At 38.4% G+C, this 17,734-nt stretch overlaps 6 non-coding genes and 9 pseudogenes across 6 annotated transcripts; all 15 read right to left on the bottom strand.

Moving 5' to 3' along the window:
• Positions 1–4,345: 4,345 nt before the first annotated feature.
• LOC121563165 lies at positions 4,346–4,464 on the bottom strand. Its single transcript, XR_005999795.1, has one exon. It is a non-coding gene; the product is annotated as a 5S ribosomal RNA (ribosomal RNA).
• Positions 4,465–5,207: 743 nt separating this feature from the next.
• Positions 5,208–5,326, bottom strand: LOC121563162. The gene has a single exon (XR_005999792.1). It is a non-coding gene; the product is annotated as a 5S ribosomal RNA (ribosomal RNA).
• A 689-nt stretch (positions 5,327–6,015) lies between these two features.
• LOC123489204 lies at positions 6,016–6,134 on the bottom strand. The gene has a single exon (XR_006660480.1). It is a non-coding gene; the product is annotated as a 5S ribosomal RNA (ribosomal RNA).
• Positions 6,135–7,689: 1,555 nt separating this feature from the next.
• On the bottom strand, positions 7,690–7,808 carry LOC121563155. The gene has a single exon (XR_006660476.1). It is a non-coding gene; the product is annotated as a 5S ribosomal RNA (ribosomal RNA).
• Positions 7,809–8,358: 550 nt separating this feature from the next.
• On the bottom strand, positions 8,359–8,477 carry LOC121583664 (annotated as a pseudogene).
• Positions 8,478–9,355: 878 nt separating this feature from the next.
• Positions 9,356–9,464, bottom strand: LOC123489206 (annotated as a pseudogene).
• Positions 9,465–10,008: 544 nt separating this feature from the next.
• On the bottom strand, positions 10,009–10,127 carry LOC121563169 (annotated as a pseudogene).
• A 617-nt stretch (positions 10,128–10,744) lies between these two features.
• LOC121563168 lies at positions 10,745–10,865 on the bottom strand (annotated as a pseudogene).
• Positions 10,866–11,807: 942 nt separating this feature from the next.
• On the bottom strand, positions 11,808–11,926 carry LOC121563154. The gene has a single exon (XR_005999784.1). It is a non-coding gene; the product is annotated as a 5S ribosomal RNA (ribosomal RNA).
• Positions 11,927–12,475: 549 nt separating this feature from the next.
• LOC121563175 lies at positions 12,476–12,594 on the bottom strand (annotated as a pseudogene).
• An 885-nt stretch (positions 12,595–13,479) lies between these two features.
• Positions 13,480–13,588, bottom strand: LOC121563176 (annotated as a pseudogene).
• Positions 13,589–14,283: 695 nt separating this feature from the next.
• Positions 14,284–14,402, bottom strand: LOC121563166 (annotated as a pseudogene).
• A 270-nt stretch (positions 14,403–14,672) lies between these two features.
• On the bottom strand, positions 14,673–14,790 carry LOC121563158 (annotated as a pseudogene).
• Positions 14,791–15,345: 555 nt separating this feature from the next.
• On the bottom strand, positions 15,346–15,464 carry LOC121563173. Its single transcript, XR_006660478.1, has one exon. It is a non-coding gene; the product is annotated as a 5S ribosomal RNA (ribosomal RNA).
• Positions 15,465–16,013: 549 nt separating this feature from the next.
• On the bottom strand, positions 16,014–16,132 carry LOC121563174 (annotated as a pseudogene).
• Positions 16,133–17,734: the final 1,602 nt, after the last annotated feature.

The raw sequence follows: 17,734 nt of genomic DNA on the forward strand, positions 1-17,734 counted from the left end.
GGCACAGTACGCTTTGGAGGGAGAGAAATGTACATCCTTTTTTTTGGGGCTTGAAAAAGAAAACAAACTAAGAGCTACATTGTAGAGTTGGAAGATGAAAAAGGTGTAAAGGTAAACGATTTTGTTGAGATCTTAGATACAGTTGAATCCTTTTACAGAAATCTTTACAAAAAGAATGATGTAGATAAAGTGTGTGTTGAAAAAGTGCTGGATACAATTAGTGCCAAAGTATCTCAGGTAGATAGAATGATGTGTGATGAAGAGATTTCGATTATGGAAATCAAGGAAGCAATTGTTAACACTCAAGGCAATAAAAGTCCGGGTTTGGATGGTTTAACAAATGAGTTCTATAAAGTCTTTGTAGATATTTTGGCACCCATTTTAGGGAAGGTGTTTCATTATATGGAAGAGAATAAGGAAATCCCTGAGTCTATGTCAACTGGTATGCTAACGATTTTATTCAAGAATAGGGGCAGTAGATTCAAGTTAGAAAATTATAGGCCTATTAGTCTTCTAAATTCGGATTATAAGATATTGACTAAAGTGTTAGCGAATAGGATGAAAAAGGTGATTGGGAGTATTATTGCATCAACACAAGCCTACGGTATACCTGGAAGAGATGTTGCAGATGTAATTTGTACAATTAGAGATGTTGTTAATCAAATGAAAAATGAAGGCGGTATAGTATTAAGTTTGGATTTTAACAAAGCCTTTGATAGAGTGGAGCATAGCTTCCTATTACAGACTATGGAGAGGTTTGGTTTTGGGCCAAAGTTTGTATCTTGGATCAACCTGTTGTACAGCGGGGCTAAAAGTTGTGTCAAATGTAACGGAGTGGTAACAGATACTTTTCCTGTAGAGAGGTCAGTAAGGCAGGGCTGTCCTTTGTCAGCTCTGTTGTACAGTATTTCTACAGAACCGTTAGCTACTTTAATAAATAGTAATAAAGAGGTAAGGGGTGTCGGAATGCCAGGTGGTGGTATCAGTGTTGTACATCAGTACGCTGATGACACTACTTGCACTGTGAAAGATATAGGAAGCATTGGAAGCATTATGAGAATCATAGATATATATGGTAAGGCATCGGGCGCTAAAGTTAATATAGAGAAGACTGAAATAATGTTTGTTGGGGATATCGATGCAAATAAGTGTGAGATTCCATTCAAGATAGCAAGGGATTTTATTAAAGTGCTGGGAGTAAACATTGGTGTAAAGGAGAAAGAGGCAAAAGATATAACTTGGACTGGGATCCTTAATAAAGTCAAGCTAACGTTAAATTTCTGGAAAAATAGAAAATTAAGGTTAAAAGGTAAAGTAATTGTTGCAAATGCTTTGGTATTATCTAAATTTGTGTATGTTTTGGGAGTCCTGGACATGCCTGAGTGGGTGCTAAATGAATTAAATAAGGTGGTGTCTAATTTTATATGGGATGGTAAAGGTGTTAGAATATCTCAGAAAACATTGATAGCTGACTATGTGGATGGAGGTTTAAAACTTGTAGATTTAGATGTCAAAAGAAAAGCTATTAGGATAAAAACAGTAAAGAAATATTTGTATGACAGTGAAGATTATGGCTGGAAACACTTCTTTAAGGTCTCCTTAGAGGAGAGTGGTGGATGTGGAGATAATGGTTTATTGATGGGGCTTAAAAGGAAAATGTTTGAAAAGGTACCAGATTTTTATAAAGAGGTGCTAAATGCATGGGCAGAGTTGTTGCCTAATGTATATTATGAATGTGGTCATATTGACCTGATTATGAATCAACCTATATTTCTGAATGAGAAAATCAAGAACAAAGAACAAGTTTTGTATAATAAAGTATTTAGGAGTGCAGGCACGACAAATAAAAGATTATACCTATGAGGTAATTCCAGGGTTTTTACCTGAAGAAGCTATTTTTGATATTATCAAGGAATGGGATGAAGAGGTGGGAAGGGGAACAGTGAATAATATGTATGACAAGATAAAGAATAGCATACCAAGCGCATGGGTGGATTTAATAAATAGTGAGGTTGAAAGAGAAAATCTGTTTGTATTTCCTAATTTGTTCATTGGTAGCAGTGAGAAGAAAGTACATTTATCTACTATACCAGTGAAAATATTGTATAGAATAATGGTAGGAAAATGTTATAGAAGGCCGGCTGCTGAAAAATTTTGGAAAACAGTTTTTCCAGAATTGGATGAAAAAAGATATGGGAAAATTTAAATGTAAAATATAATAGTAAGGAGTGTGAAAATAATGATTTTAAGTTAAGACACAATAGAATATTTACAAAGGTGGTGTTACATCAAATTAATTGTGAAGTAAAAAGGGAATGCGATATATGTGGATGTTTCCCAGAAACGCTTATGCATTTGTTTATAGAATGTGAGGAATTAAAAGATATGTTTTGTAAAGTTAAGGAAATGTTAAGTAAAAACTGGGGGGTGATTTCTTGAAAAAGTATGTGTGGGAGGAACTTGTGTTATTTGGAGTGTCTGGTAAATGTGATGGTGTTAATGTGTGCTTGTTGAATATTGTTTTGAGTTTTGTGAGGTATGCTATTTTTTGTAGGAGGAATTATGGTTTTTTTGACAGGAAGAGGGTGAAGGTGTGGGGTATTTTTATATCACTGTTTAGTAAACACATGGATATGTTGTTTAATTATGGGATGGAAGATTTTGATGAACATTTTGTTGAGGGGTGTGGGTTGATTGCAAAGGTGGATGGTGGAGGAATCACTTATAATTTTTGAAAGAATTTTTTTGAATATTTTCTTTGTTTATTTTTATTTGATAGGGGGTTGCTTTTATCTGCCTATTTTGTGGGTGGAATTTGTTATGTCTTAGTCATGTCTGGGTTTTTTTGTATACTAGTTTTTTTTTGTATTTTTATTTCTTTGGGTTCTTTGATTTGATAGGGGGTGAATTGTTCACCTGCCTATGTTAGGCTAGTGTCTTCTGTATTGTTCTTTGTAATATTGTACTGTAAATATTGTAAAAAATTAAATTTTTTGATAATAAAAAAATAAAAAATAAAAAAATAAATACGCCCGATCTCGTCCGATCTCGGAAGCTAAGCAGGGTCGGGCCTGGTTAGTACTTGGATGGGAGACCGCCTGGGAATACCAGGTGCTGTAAGCTTTTTGTCCCAGTAGAGCGTGCTCTTGTGTCATGGAGCAACTGCTTTTTATTTATCACCCTAATAATATCATGGATTGTTATTGGACTAAATGCAGTTTGTGTGTGCTGCCCTGCCCTGACATCAAATCAAATAATGGACAGTGCGTTTCCCTCAAAATATAGGCAGTACATGCAGCCTTTGTTTTTAGTCTAGGAGACAGTCAATGTCTGTAGTCCATTAGGGCACTATACAATCCCTTCAATGTTTTGCCTGATTCCGTTAATTCCCAAGTTCCCTTTTCTCCGTTTAGATTTCCCCGTTGACCGTTGTCCCTGTTTTGGCAGGTTTTCGCTCTCAAAAGTACACCTTTTTAATAGCAAAACAGCACAATTGGATGTTCTATGTCCACAACAATGTTTAAACCCTATCAGGTGACCATTTGTGAGGTCTGGGAAAAATGTAAGACATTTAGATTTTGGGGTGTAGTTACCCTTAAATGCAAGCATGCACCAGGAAGAGACCTTTGTTTGGTTAAGCGGTGTTGCTGTAGAACAAATGGCCACTGGAGTGATGCAAATGATCACGGTATAATTCTGCCAGGCAGGCATAGGCTACTTTGTAGTTAACATTTACTTGCGAAGGTTTTGGGGAAAGCCATTCCTTCCCTACCAGAAGAAGGTTATCATTAGCATCATCGCTAACGGCTACACAAAGTGTAGACATACGCGCGCACCGCACACATGCACACAGACAGGGGCATTCCTGTGCCGTTTCAGAAAGTTCATGGAAATACGAATCACTGATGCATTTTGTTCATGTCTTATGATTGACAATTTGATCAGGGCAGGGCAGGGCAGCACATACAAACTGCATTTAGTCCAATAAAAATACATGATATTATTAGGGTGATAAATAAAAGCCAGTTGCTCCATGACACATATATTTTGAGGGAAACGCACTGTCTATTATTTAATTTGATCAGGGCAGGGCAGGGCAGCACATACAAACTGCATTTAGTCCAATAAAAATACAGGATATTATTTGGGTGATAAATAAAAGGCAGTTGCTCCATGACACATATATTTTGAGGGAAACGCACTGTCTATTATTTAATTTGATCAGGGCATGGCAGGGCAGCACATACAAACTGCATTTTTTCCAATATAAATACATGATATTATTAGGGTGATAAATAAAAGGCAGTTGCTCCATGACACAGCAGTACTCTCTAGTGGAACAAAAAGCCTACAGCACCTGGTATTGCCAGGTGGTCTCCCATCCAAGTACTAACCAGGCCCAATCCTGCTTAGCTTCCGAGATCAGACGAGATCAGGCATATTGAGGCTGGTATGGCCGTAAGCGCATGAACAACTCTTGGTACACTATATAAAGACATGAACAAAATGTATCAGTGATTCGTATTTCCATGCAACTTAATTAACCGACTAAAAACAAAGGCTGAATGTACTGTCTATATTTTGAGGGAAACGACAGTGTATTATTTAATTTGATCATGGCAGGGCAGGGCAGCCATACAAATTGCATTTAGTCCAATAAAAATACAGGATATTATTTGGGTGATAAATAAAAGGCAGTTGCTCCATGACACATATATTTTGAGGGAAACACACTGTCTATTAGGCTGTGCTCAGTAAACTGACTACAGTGTGCAAGCCCACCTCCTGTCCTGACTGAGCAATTGATTTCTCCAGTCTCTGAAAACTGCATTAGCCAAAACACATTGGTCGAGAGAAGGTCAGTGCCATCATGATGATGGAACGACAAGTTCACTAAACCCAGCACTCAATCACACAGGCATATGCATGCACTTAACGGAATCCATGGAACGTCCCAACTCTGACATGAACAAAATGTATCAGCGATTAGTATTTCCATGCAACTTAATGATCCGACTAAAAACAAAGGCTGAATGTACTGCCTATATTTTCAAGGAAACGCACTGTCCATTATTTAATTTGATCAGGGCATGGCAGGGCAGCACATACAAACTGCATTTTTTCCAATAAAAATACATGATATTATTAGGGTGATAAATAAAAGGCAGTTGCACCATGAAACAAGAGCACTCTCTAGTGGAACAAAAAGCTTACAGTACCTGGTATTCCCAGGCAGTCTCCCATCCATGTACTAACCAAGCCCAATCCTGCTTAGTTTCCGAGATCAGACGAGATCGGGTGTATTCAGGCTGGTATGGCCGTAAGCGTGGGAACAAGTCTTGGTACACTATATAAAGACATTAACAAAATTCATCAGTGATTCGAATTTCCGTGCAACTTATTGAACCGACTGAAAACAAAGGCTGAATGTACTGCCTATATTTTGAGGGAAACGCATTGTCTATTATTTAATTTGATCAGGGCAGGGCAGCACATACAAACTGCATTTAGTCCAATAAAAATACATGATATTATTAGGGTGATAAATAAAACGCAGTTGCTCCATGACACATATATTTTGAGGGAAACGCACTGTCTATTATTTAAATTGATCAGGGCAGGGCAGGGCAGCACATACAAACTGCATTTAGTCCAATAAAAATACATGATATTATTAGGGTGATAAATAAAATCAGTTGCTCCATGACATATATCTTTTGAGGGAAACGCACTGTCTATTATTTAATTTGATCAGGGCAGGGCAGGGCAGCACATACAAACTGCATTTAGTCCAATAAAAATACATGATATTATTAGGGTGATAAATAAAAGGCAGTTGCTCCATGACACATATATTTTGAGGGAAACGCACTGTCTATTATTTAATTTGATCAGGGCATGGCAGGGCAGCACATACAAACTGCATTTTTCCCAATATAAATACATGATATTATTAGGGTGATAAATAAAAGGCAGTTGCTCCATGACACAGCAGTACTCTCTAGTGGAACAAAAAGCCTACAGCACCTGGTATTGCCAGGTGGTCTCCCATCCAAGTACTAACCAGGCCCAATCCTGCTTAGCTTCCGAGATCAGACGAGATCAGGCATATTGAGGCTGGTATGGCCGTAAGCGCATGAACAACTCTTGGTACACTATATAAAGACATGAACAAAATGTATCAGCGATTCGTATTTCCATGCAACTTAATTAACCGACTAAAAACAAAGGCTGAATGTACTGTCTATATTTTGAGGGAAACACACAGTGTATTATTTAATTTGATCATGGCAGGGCAGGGCAGCACATACAAACTGCATTTAGTCCAATAAAAATACAGGATATTATTTGGGTGATAAATAAAAGGCAGTTGCTCCATGACACATATATTTTGAGGGAAACACACTGTCTATTAGGCTGTGCTCAGTAAACTGACTACAGTGTGCAAGCCCACCTCCTGTCCTGACTGAGCAATTGATTTCTCCAGTCTCTGAAAACTGCATTAGCCAAAACACATTGGTCGAGAGAAGGTCAGTGCCATCATGATGATGGAACGACAAGTTCACTAAACCCAGCACTCAATCACACAGGCATATGCATGCACTTAACGGAATCCATGGAACGTCCCAACTCTGACATGAACAAAATGGTATCAGCGATTAGTATTTCCATGCAACTTAATGATCCGACTAAAAACAAAGGCTGAATGTACTGCCTATATTTTCAAGGAAACGCACTGTCTATTATTTAATTTGATCAGGTTAGGACAGCACATACAAACTGCATTTAGTCCAATAAAAATACAGGATATTATTAGGGTGATAAATAAAAAGCAGTTGCTCCATGACACATATATTTTGAGGGAAACACAATGTCTATTATTTAAATTGATCAGGGCAGGGCAGGGAAGGGCAGCACATACAAACTGCATTTAGTCCAATAAAAATACATGATATTATTAGGGTGATAAATAAAAAGGCAGTTGCTCCATGACACATATATTTTGAGGGAAACACACTGTCTATTATTTAAATTGATCAGGGCAGGGCAAGGCAGCACATACAAACTGCATTTAGTCCAAAAAATACATGATATTATTAGGGTGATAATTAAAAGGCAGTTGCTCCATGACACAAGAGTACTCTCTAGGTGAACAAAAAGCTTACAGCACCTGGTATTCCAAGGCAGTCTCCCATCAACGTATTAAGAGGGCCCGATCCTGCTTAGCTTCTGAGATCGGGCGTATTCAGGCTGGTATGGCCGTAAGCATGGGAATACATCTTGGTACACTTATATAAAGACATGAACAAAATTTATCAGTGATTAGTATTTCCATGCAACTTAATGAACCGACTAAAAACAAAGGCTGAATGTACTGCCAATATTTTGAGGGGAAATGCACCTCTATTATTTAAATTGATCAGGGCAGGGCAGGGCAGCACATACAAACTGCATTTAGTCCAATAACAATACAGGATATTATTAGGGTGATAAATAAAAGGCAGTTAATCCATGACACATATATTTTGAGGGAAACGCACTGTCTATTATTTAACTTGATCTGGGAAGGGCAGGGCAGGGCAGCACATACAAACTGCATTTAGTCCAATAAAAATACATGATATTATTAGGGTGATAAATAAAAGGAAGTTGCTCCATGACACAAGAGCACTCTCTAGTGGAACAAGAAGCTTACAGCACCTGGTATTCTCAGGCAGTCTCCCATCCTAGTACTAACCAGGCCCAATCCTGCTTAGCTTCCAAGATCAGATGAGATCAGGTGTATTCAGGCTGGTATGGCCGTAAGCATGGGAACAAATCTTGGTACACTATATAAAGACATGAACAAAATGTATCAGCGATTAGTATTTCCATGCAACTTAATGATCCGACTAAAAACAAAGGCTGAATGTACTGCCTATATTTTCAAGGAAACGCACTGTCTATTATTTAATTTGATCAGGTTAGGACAGCACATACAAACTGCATTTAGTCCAATAAAAATACAGGATATTATTAGGGTGATAAATAAAAGCCAGTTGCTCCATGACACATATATTTTGAGGGAAACGCACTGTCTATTATTTAATTTGATCAGGGCAGGGCAGGGCAGCACATACAAACTGCATTTAGTCCAATAAAAATACAGGATATTATTTGGGTGATAAATAAAAGGCAGTTGCTCCATGACACATATATTTTGAGGGAAACGCACTGTCTATTATTTAATTTGATCAGGGCATGGCAGGGCAGCACATACAAACTGCATTTTTCCCAATATAAATACATGATATTATTAGGGTGATAAATAAAAGGCAGTTGCTCCATGACACAGCAGTACTCTCTAGTGGAACAAAAAGCCTACAGCACCTGGTATTGCCAGGTGGTCTCCCATTCAAGTACTAACCAGGCCCAATCCTGCTTAGCTTCCAAGATCAGACGAGATCAGGCATATTGAGGCTGGTATGGCCGTAAGCGCATGAACAACTCTTGGTACACTATATAAAGACATTAACAAAATGTATCAGTGATTCGTATTTCCATGCAACTTAATGAACCGACTAAAAACAAAGGCTGAATGAACTGCCTATATTTTGAGGGAAACGCACAGTGTATTATTTAATTTGATCATGGCAGGGCAGGGCAGCACATACAAACTGCATTTAGTCCAATAAAAATACAGGATATTATTTGGGTGATAAATAAAAGGCAGTTGCTCCATGACACATATATTTTGAGGGAAACGCACTGTCTATTAGGCTGTGCTCAGTAAACTGACTACAGTGTGCAAGCCCACCTGTCCTGACTGAGCAATTGATTTCTCCAGTCTCTGAAAACTGCATTAGCCAAAACACATTGGTCGAGAGAAGGTCAGTGCCATCATGATGATGGAACGACAAGTTCACTAAACCCAGCCTCAATCACACAGGCATATGCATGCACTTAACGGAATCCATGGAACGTCCCAACTCTGACATGAACAAAATGTATCAGCGATTAGTATTTCCATGCAACTTAATGATCCGACTAAAAACAAAGGCTGAATGTACTGCCTATATTTTCAAGGAAACGCACTGTCTATTATTTAAATTGATCAGGGTCAGGACAGCACATACAAACTGCATTTAGTCCAATAAAAATACAGGATATTATTAGGTGATAAATAAAAAGCAGTTGCTCCATGACACATATATTTTGAGGGAAACACACTGTCTATTATTTAAATTGTGATCAGGGCAGGGCAGGGCAGGCACATACAAACTGCATTTAGTCCAAAATAATACATGATATTATTAGGGTGATAATTAAAAGGCAGTTGCTCCATGACACAAGAGTACTCTCTAGGTGAACAAAAAGCTTACAGCACCTGGTATTCCAAGGCAGTCTCCCATCAACGTACTAAGAGGGCCCGATCCTGCTTAGCTTCCGAGATCGGGCGTATTCAGGCTGGTATGGCCGTAAGCATGGGAATACATCTTGGTACACTATATAAAGACATCAACAAAATGTATCAGTGATTAGTATTTCCATGCAACTTAATGAACCGACTAAAAACAAAGGTGAATGTACTGCCTATATTTTGAGGGAAACACACTGTCTATTATTTAATTTGATCAGGGCAGGGCAGGGCAGACATACAAACTGCATTTAGTCCAATAAAATACATGATATTATTAGGGTGATAAATAAAAGGCAGTTGCTCCATGACACATATATTTTGAGGGAAATACACTGTCTATTATTTAAATTGATCAGGGCAGGCAGGGCAGACAAACTGCATTAGTCAATAAAATACATGATATTATTAGGGTGATAAATAAAAGGCAGTTGCTCCATGACATCATATATTTTTGAGGGAAACACACTGTCTATTATTTAAATTGATCAGGGCAGGGCATGGCAGCACATACAAACTGCATTTAGTCCAAAAAAAATACATGATATTATTAGGGTGAAAATAAAAGGAAGTTGCTCCATGACACAAGAGTACTCTCTAGTGGAACAAAAAGCTTACAGCACCTGGTATTCCAAGGCAGTCTCCCAGAGAAGTACTAACCAGGCCCGATCCTGCTTAGCTTCCGAGATCGGACGAGATCGGGCCTATTCAGGCTGGTATGGCCGTACGCATGGGAACAAATCTTGGTACACTATATAAAGACATGAACAAAATGTATCAGTGATTCGTGTTTCCATGCAACTTAATGAACCGACTAAAAACAAAGGCTGAATGTACTGCCTATATTTTCAGGGAAACACACTGTCTATTATTTAATTTGATCAGGTTAGGACAGCACATACAAACTGCATTTAGTCCAATAAAAATACATGATATTATTAGGGTGATAAATAAAAGGCAGTTGCTCCATGACACAAGAGTACTCTCTAGTGGAACAACAAGCTTACAGCACCTGTTATTCCCAGGAGGTCTCCCATCCAAGTATTAACCAGGCCCAACCCTGCTTAGCTTCCAAGATCAGACGAGATCGGGTGTATTTTGTTTTTTTTTTTTTTTGAAATAACCCATCATAGCTTTACAGCTTATTTTTTTACATATCATAGCTTCATATTTCCATCACATCTTCACAGCTTATTTTTTTACATATCATAGCTTCATATTTCAATCACATCTTCACATCTCATAGCTTCACAGCTTATTTTTACATATATAGCTTCATATTTCCACATCACATCTTCATATCTAGCGTATAACACAGATTTCAGTCCACGTCATAGCTTCTACATGCTTTTACAGCAACTGGTATTCCAAGGTGGTCCCCCATCCAAGTACTAACCAGGCCCCTAAACCTGCTTAGCTTCCGAGATCTGACGAGATCGGGCATATTCAGGCTGGTATGGCCGTAAGCGATGGAACAAATCTTGGTACACTATATAAAGACATGAACAAAATGTATCAGTGATTCGTATTTCCATGCAACTTAATGAACCGACTAAAAACAAAGGCTGAATGTACTGCCTATATTTTAAGGGAAACGCACTGTCTATTATTTAAAATTGATCAGGGCAGGGCAGGGCAGCACATACAAACTGCATTTAGTCCAATAAAAATACATGATATTATTAGGGTGATAAATAAAAGGCAGTTGCTCCATGACACATATATTTTGAGGGAAACACACTGTCTATTATTTAAATTGATCAGGGCAGGGCAAGGCAGCACATACAAACTGCATTTAGTCCAAAAAAATACATGATATTATTAGGGGTGATAAATAAAAGGCAGTTGCTCCATGACACAAGAGTACTCTCTAGGTGAACAAAGCTTACAGCACCTGGTATTCCAAGGAAGTCTCCCATCAACGTATTAAGAGGGCCCGATCCTGCTTAGCTTCCGAGATCGGGCGATTCAGGCTGGTATGGCCGTAAGCAGGGGAATACATCTTGGTACACTATATAAAGACATGAACAAAATTTATCAGTGATTAGTATTTCCATGCAACTTAATGAACCGACTAAAAACAAAGGCTGAATGTACTGCCAATATTTTGAGGGAAATGCACTCTCTATTATTTAAATTGATCAGGGCAGGGCAGGGCAGCACATACAAACTGCATTTAGTCCAATAACAATACAGGATATTATTAGGGTGATAAATAAAAGGCAGTTAATCCATGACACATATATTTTGAGGGAAACGCACTGTCTATTATTTAACTTGATCTGGGAAGGGCAGGGCAGGGCAGCACATACAAACTGCATTTAGTCCAATAAAAATACATGATATTATTAGGGTGATAAATAAAAGGAAGTTGCTCCATGACACAAGAGCACTCTCTAGTGGAACAAGAAGCTTACAGCACCTGGTATTCTCAGGCAGTCTCCCATCCTAGTACTAACCAGGCCCAATCCTGCTTAGCTTCCAAGATCAGATGAGATCAGGTGTATTCAGGCTGGTATGGCCGTAAGCATGGGAACAAATCTTGGTACACTATATAAAGACATGAACAAAATGTATCAGCGATTAGTATTTCCATGCAACTTAATGATCCGACTAAAAACAAAGGCTGAATGTACTGCCTATATTTTCAAGGAAACGCACTGTCTATTATTTAATTTGATCAGGTTAGGACAGCACATACAAACTGCATTTAGTCCAATAAAAATACAGGATATTATTAGGGTGATAAATAAAAGCCAGTTGCTCCATGACACATATATTTTGAGGGAAACGCACTGTCTATTATTTAATTTGATCAGGGCAGGGCAGGGCAGCACATACAAACTGCATTTAGTCCAATAAAAATACAGGATATTATTTGGGTGATAAATAAAAGGCAGTTGCTCCATGACACATATATTTTGAGGGAAACGCACTGTCTATTATTTAATTTGATCAGGGCATGGCAGGGCAGCACATACAAACTGCATTTTTCCAATATAAATACATGATATTATTAGTGTGATAAATAAAAGGCAGTTGCTCCATGACACAGCAGTACTCTCTAGTGGAACAAAAAGCCTACAGCACCTGGTATTGCCAGGTGGTCTCCCATTCATGTACTAACCAGGCCCAATCCTGCTTAGCTTCCAAGATCAGACGAGATCAGGCATATTGAGGCTGGTATAGCCGTGAAGCGCATGAACAACTCTTGGTAAACTATATAAAGACATTAACAAAATGTATCAGCGATTCGTATTTTCATGCAACTTAATGATCCGACTAAAAACAAAGGCTGAATGAACTGCTCTATATTTTGAGGGGAAACGCACAGTGTATTATTTAATTTGATCATGGCAGGGCAGGGAAGCACATACAAACTGCATTTAGTCCAATAAAAATACAGGATATTATTTGGGTGATAAATAAAAGGCAGTTGCTCCATGACACATATATTTTGAGGGAAACGACTGTCTATTAGGCTGTGCTCAGTAAACTGACTACAGTGTGCAAGCCCACCTCCTGTCCTGACTGAGCAATTGATTTCTCCAGTCTCTGAAAACTGCATTAGCCAAAACACATTGGTCGAGAGAAGGTCAGTGCCATCATGATGATGGAACGACAAGTTCACTAAACCCAGCACTCAATCACACAGGCATATGCATGCACTTAACGGAATCCATGGAACGTCCCAACTCTGACATGAACAAAATGTATCAGCGATTAGTATTTCCATGCAACTTAATGATCCGACTAAAAACAAAGGCTGAATGTACTGCCTATATTTTCAAGGAAACGCACTGTCTATTATTTAATTTGATCAGGTTAGGACAGCACATACAAACTGCATTTAGTCCAATAAAAATACAGGATATTATTAGGGTGATAAATAAAAGCAGTTGCTCCATGACACATATATTTTGAGGGAAACACACTGTCTATTATTTAAATTGATCAGGGCAGGGCAGGGCAGGGCAGCACATACAAACTGCATTTAGTCCAAAAAAAATACATGATATTATTAGGGTGATAAATAAAAGGCAGTTGCTCCATGACACAAGAGTACTCTCTAGGTGAACAAAAGCTTACAGCACCTGGTATTCCAAGGCAGTCTCCCATCAACGTATTAAGCAGGCCCGATCCTGCTTAGCTTCCGAGATCGGGCGTATTCAGGCTGGTATGGCCGTAAGCATGGGAATACATCTTGGTACACTATATAAAGACATGAACAAAATGTATCAGTGATTAGTATTTCCATGCAACTTAATGAACCGACTAAAAACAAAGGCTGAATGTACTGCCTATATTTTCAGGGAAACACACTGTCTATTATTTAATTTGATCAGGGCAGGGCAGGGCAGCACATACAAACTGCATTTAGTCCAATAAAAATACATGATATTATTAGGGTGATAAATAAAAGGCAGTTGCTCCATGACACATATATTTTGAGGGAAACACACTGTCTATTATTTAAATTGATCAGGGCAGGGCAGGGCAGCACATACAAACTGCATTTAGTCCAATAAAAATACATGATATTATTAGGGTGATAAATAAAAGGCAGTTGCTCCATGACACATATATTTTGAGGGAAACACACTGTCTATTATTTAAATTGATCAGGGCAGGGCATGGCAGCACATACGAAACTGCATTTAGTCCAATAAAAATACATGATATTATTAGGGTGATAAATAAAAGGCAGTTGCTCCATGACACATATATTTTGAGGGAAACACACTGTCTATTATTTAAATTGATCAGGGCAGGGCATGGCAGCACATACAAACTGCATTTAGTCCAAAAAAATACATGATATTATTAGGGTGAAAAATAAAAGGAAGTTGCTCCATGACACAAGAGTACTCTCTAGTGGAACAAAAAGCTTACAGCACCTGGTATTCTCAGGCAGTCTCCCAGAGAAGTACTAACCAGGCCCGATCCTGCTTAGCTTCCGAGATCGGACGAGATCGGGCCTATTCAGGCTGGTATGGCCGTACGCATGGGAACAAATCTTGGTACACTATATAAAGACATGAACAAAATGTATCAGTGATTCGTGTTTCCATGCAACTTAATGAACCGACTAAAAAAAAAAGGCTGAATGTACTGCCTATATTTTCAGGGAAACACACTGTCTATTATTTAATTTGATCAGGTTAGGACAGCACATACAAACTGCATTTAGTCCAATAAAAATACATGATATTATTAGGTGATAAATAAAAGGCAGTTGCTCCATGACACAAGAGTACTCTCTAGTGGAACAACAAGCTTACAGCACCTGTTATTCCCAGGAGGTCTCCCATCCAAGTATTAACCAGGCCCAACCCTGCTTAGCTTCCAAGATCAGTCGAGATCGGGTGTATTCAGCTGGTATGGCCGTAAGCGATGGAACAACTCTTGGTACACTATATAAAGACATGAACAAAATCGTATCAGTGATTCGATTTCCATGCAAACTTAATGAACCGACTAAAAACAAAGGCTGAACGTACTGCCTATATTTTAAGGGAAACGACTTTATTATTTAAATTGATCAGGGCAGGGCAGGGGAGTACATACTAAACTGCATTTAGTCCAATAAAAATACATGATATTATTAGGGTGATAAATAAAAGGCAGTTGCTCCAAGACACATATATTTTGAGGGAAACACACTGTCTATTATTTAAATTGATCAGGGCAGGGCAAGGCAGCACATACAAACTGCATTTAGTCCAAAAAAATACATGATATTATTAGGGTGATAAATAAAAGGCAGTTAATCCATGACACATATTTTGAGGGAAACGCACTGTCTATTATTTAACTTGATCTGGGAAGGGCAGGGCAGGGCAGCACATACAAACTGCATTTAGTCCAATAAAAATACATGATATTATTAGGGTGATAAATAAAAGGAAGTTGCTCCATGACACAAGAGCACCTCTAGTGGAACAAGAAGCTTACAGCACCTGGTATTCTCAGGCAGTCTCCCATCCTAGTACTAACCAGGCCTAATCCTGCTTAGCTTCCAAGATCAGATGAGATCAGGTGTATTCAGGCTGGTATGGCCGTAAGCATGGGAACAAATCTTGGTACACTATATAAAGACATGAACAAAATGTATCAGCGATTAGTATTTCCATGCAACTTAATGATCCGACTAAAAACAAAGGCTGAATGTACTGCCTATATTTTCAAGGAAAGCACTGTCTATTATTTAATTTGATCAGGTTAGGACAGCACATACAAACTGCATTTAGTCCAATAAAAATACAGGATATTATTAGGGTGATAAATAAAAGCCAGTTGCTCCATGACACATATATTTTGAGGGAAACGACTGTCTATTATTTAATTTGATCAGGGCAGGGCAGGGGCAGCACATACAAAACTGCATTTAGTCCAATAAAAATACAGGATATTATTTGGGTGATAAATAAAAGGCAGTTGCTCCATGACACATATATTTTGAGGGAAACGCACTGTCTATTATTTAATTTGATCAGGGCATGGCAGGGCAGCACATACAAACTGCATTTTCCCCAATATAAATACATGAATTATTAGGGTGATAAATAAAAGGCAGTTGCTCCATGACACAGCAGTACTCTCTAGTGGAACAAAAAGCCTACAGCACCTGGTATTGCCAGGTGGTCTCCCATTCAAGTACTAACCAGGCCCAATCCTGCTTAGCTTCCAAGATCAGACGAGATCAGGCATATTGAGGCTGGTATGGCCGTAAGCGCATGAACAACTCTTGGTACACTATATAAAGACATTAACAAAATGTATCAGCGATTAGTATTTCCATGCAACTTAATGATCCGACTAAAAACAAAGGCTGAATGTACTGCCTATATTTTCAAGGAAACGCACTGTCTATTATTTAATTTGATCAGGTTAGGACAGCACATACAAACTGCATTTAGTCCAATAAAAATACAGGATATTATTAGGGTGATAAATAAAAGCCAGTTTCTCCATGACACATATATTTTTGAGGGAAACGCATAGCGTATTATTTAATTTGATCATGGAGGGCAGGGCAGCACATACAAACTGCATTTAGTCCAATAAAAATACAGGATATTATTTGGGTGATAAATAAAAGGCAGTTGCTCCATGACACATATATTTTGGGAGAAACACACTGTCTATTAGGCTGTCTCAGTAAACTGACTACAGTGTGCAAGCCCACCTCCTGTCCTGACTGAGCAATTGATTTCTCCAGTCTCTGAAAACTGCATTAGCCAAAACACATTAGTCGAGAGAAGGTCAGTGCCATCCATGATGATGGAACGACAAGTTCACTAAACCCAGCACTCAATCACACAGGCATATGCATGCACTTAACGGAATCCATGGAACGTACCCAACTCTGACATGAACAAAATGTATCAGCGATTAGTATTTCCATGCAACTTAATGATCCGACTAAAAACAAAGGCTGAATGTACTGCCTATATTTTCAAGAAACGCACTGTCTATTATTTAATTTGATCAGGTTAGGACAGCACATACAAACTGCATTTAGTCCAATAAAAATACAGGATATTATTAGGGGATAAATAAAAAGCAGTTGCTCCATGACACATATATTTTGAGGGAAACACACTGTCTATTATTTAAATTGATCAGGGCAGGGCAGGGCAGGGGCAGCACATACAAACCGCATTTAGTCCAAAAAAATACATGATATTATTAGGGTGATAATTAAAAGGCAGTTGCTCCATGACACAAGAGTACTCTCCTAGGTGAACAAAAAGCTTACAGCACCTGGTATTCCAAGGCAGTCTCCCATCAACGTATTAAGCAGGCCCGATCCTGTTAGCTTCCCGGAGATCGGGCGTATTCAGGTGGTATGGCGTAAGCATGGGAATACATCTTGGTACACTATATAAAGACATGAATAAAATGTATCAGTGATTAGTATTTCCATGCAACTTAATGAACCGACTAAAAACAAAGGCTGAATGTACTGCCTATATTTTTCAGGGAAATACACTGTCTATTACTTAATTTGATCAGGGCAGGGCAGGGCAGCACACTAGAAACTTGCATTTCTAGTCCAATAAAAATACATGATATTATTAGGGTGATAAATAAAAGGCAGTTGCTCCATGACACATATATTTTGAGGGAAACACACTGTCTATTATTTAAATTGATCAGGGCAGGGCAGGGCAGCACATACAAACTGCATTTAGTCCAATAAAAATACACCTGATATTATTAGGGTGATAAATAAAAGGCAGTTGCTCCATGACACATATATTTTGAGGGAAACACACTGTCTATTATTTAAATTGATCAGGGCAGGCATGGCAGCACATACAAACTGCATTT

This window comes from Coregonus clupeaformis, unplaced genomic scaffold (genome assembly GCF_020615455.1).
Source record: "Coregonus clupeaformis isolate EN_2021a unplaced genomic scaffold, ASM2061545v1 scaf2865, whole genome shotgun sequence".
Classification (NCBI taxonomy): domain Eukaryota; kingdom Metazoa; phylum Chordata; class Actinopteri; order Salmoniformes; family Salmonidae; genus Coregonus; species Coregonus clupeaformis.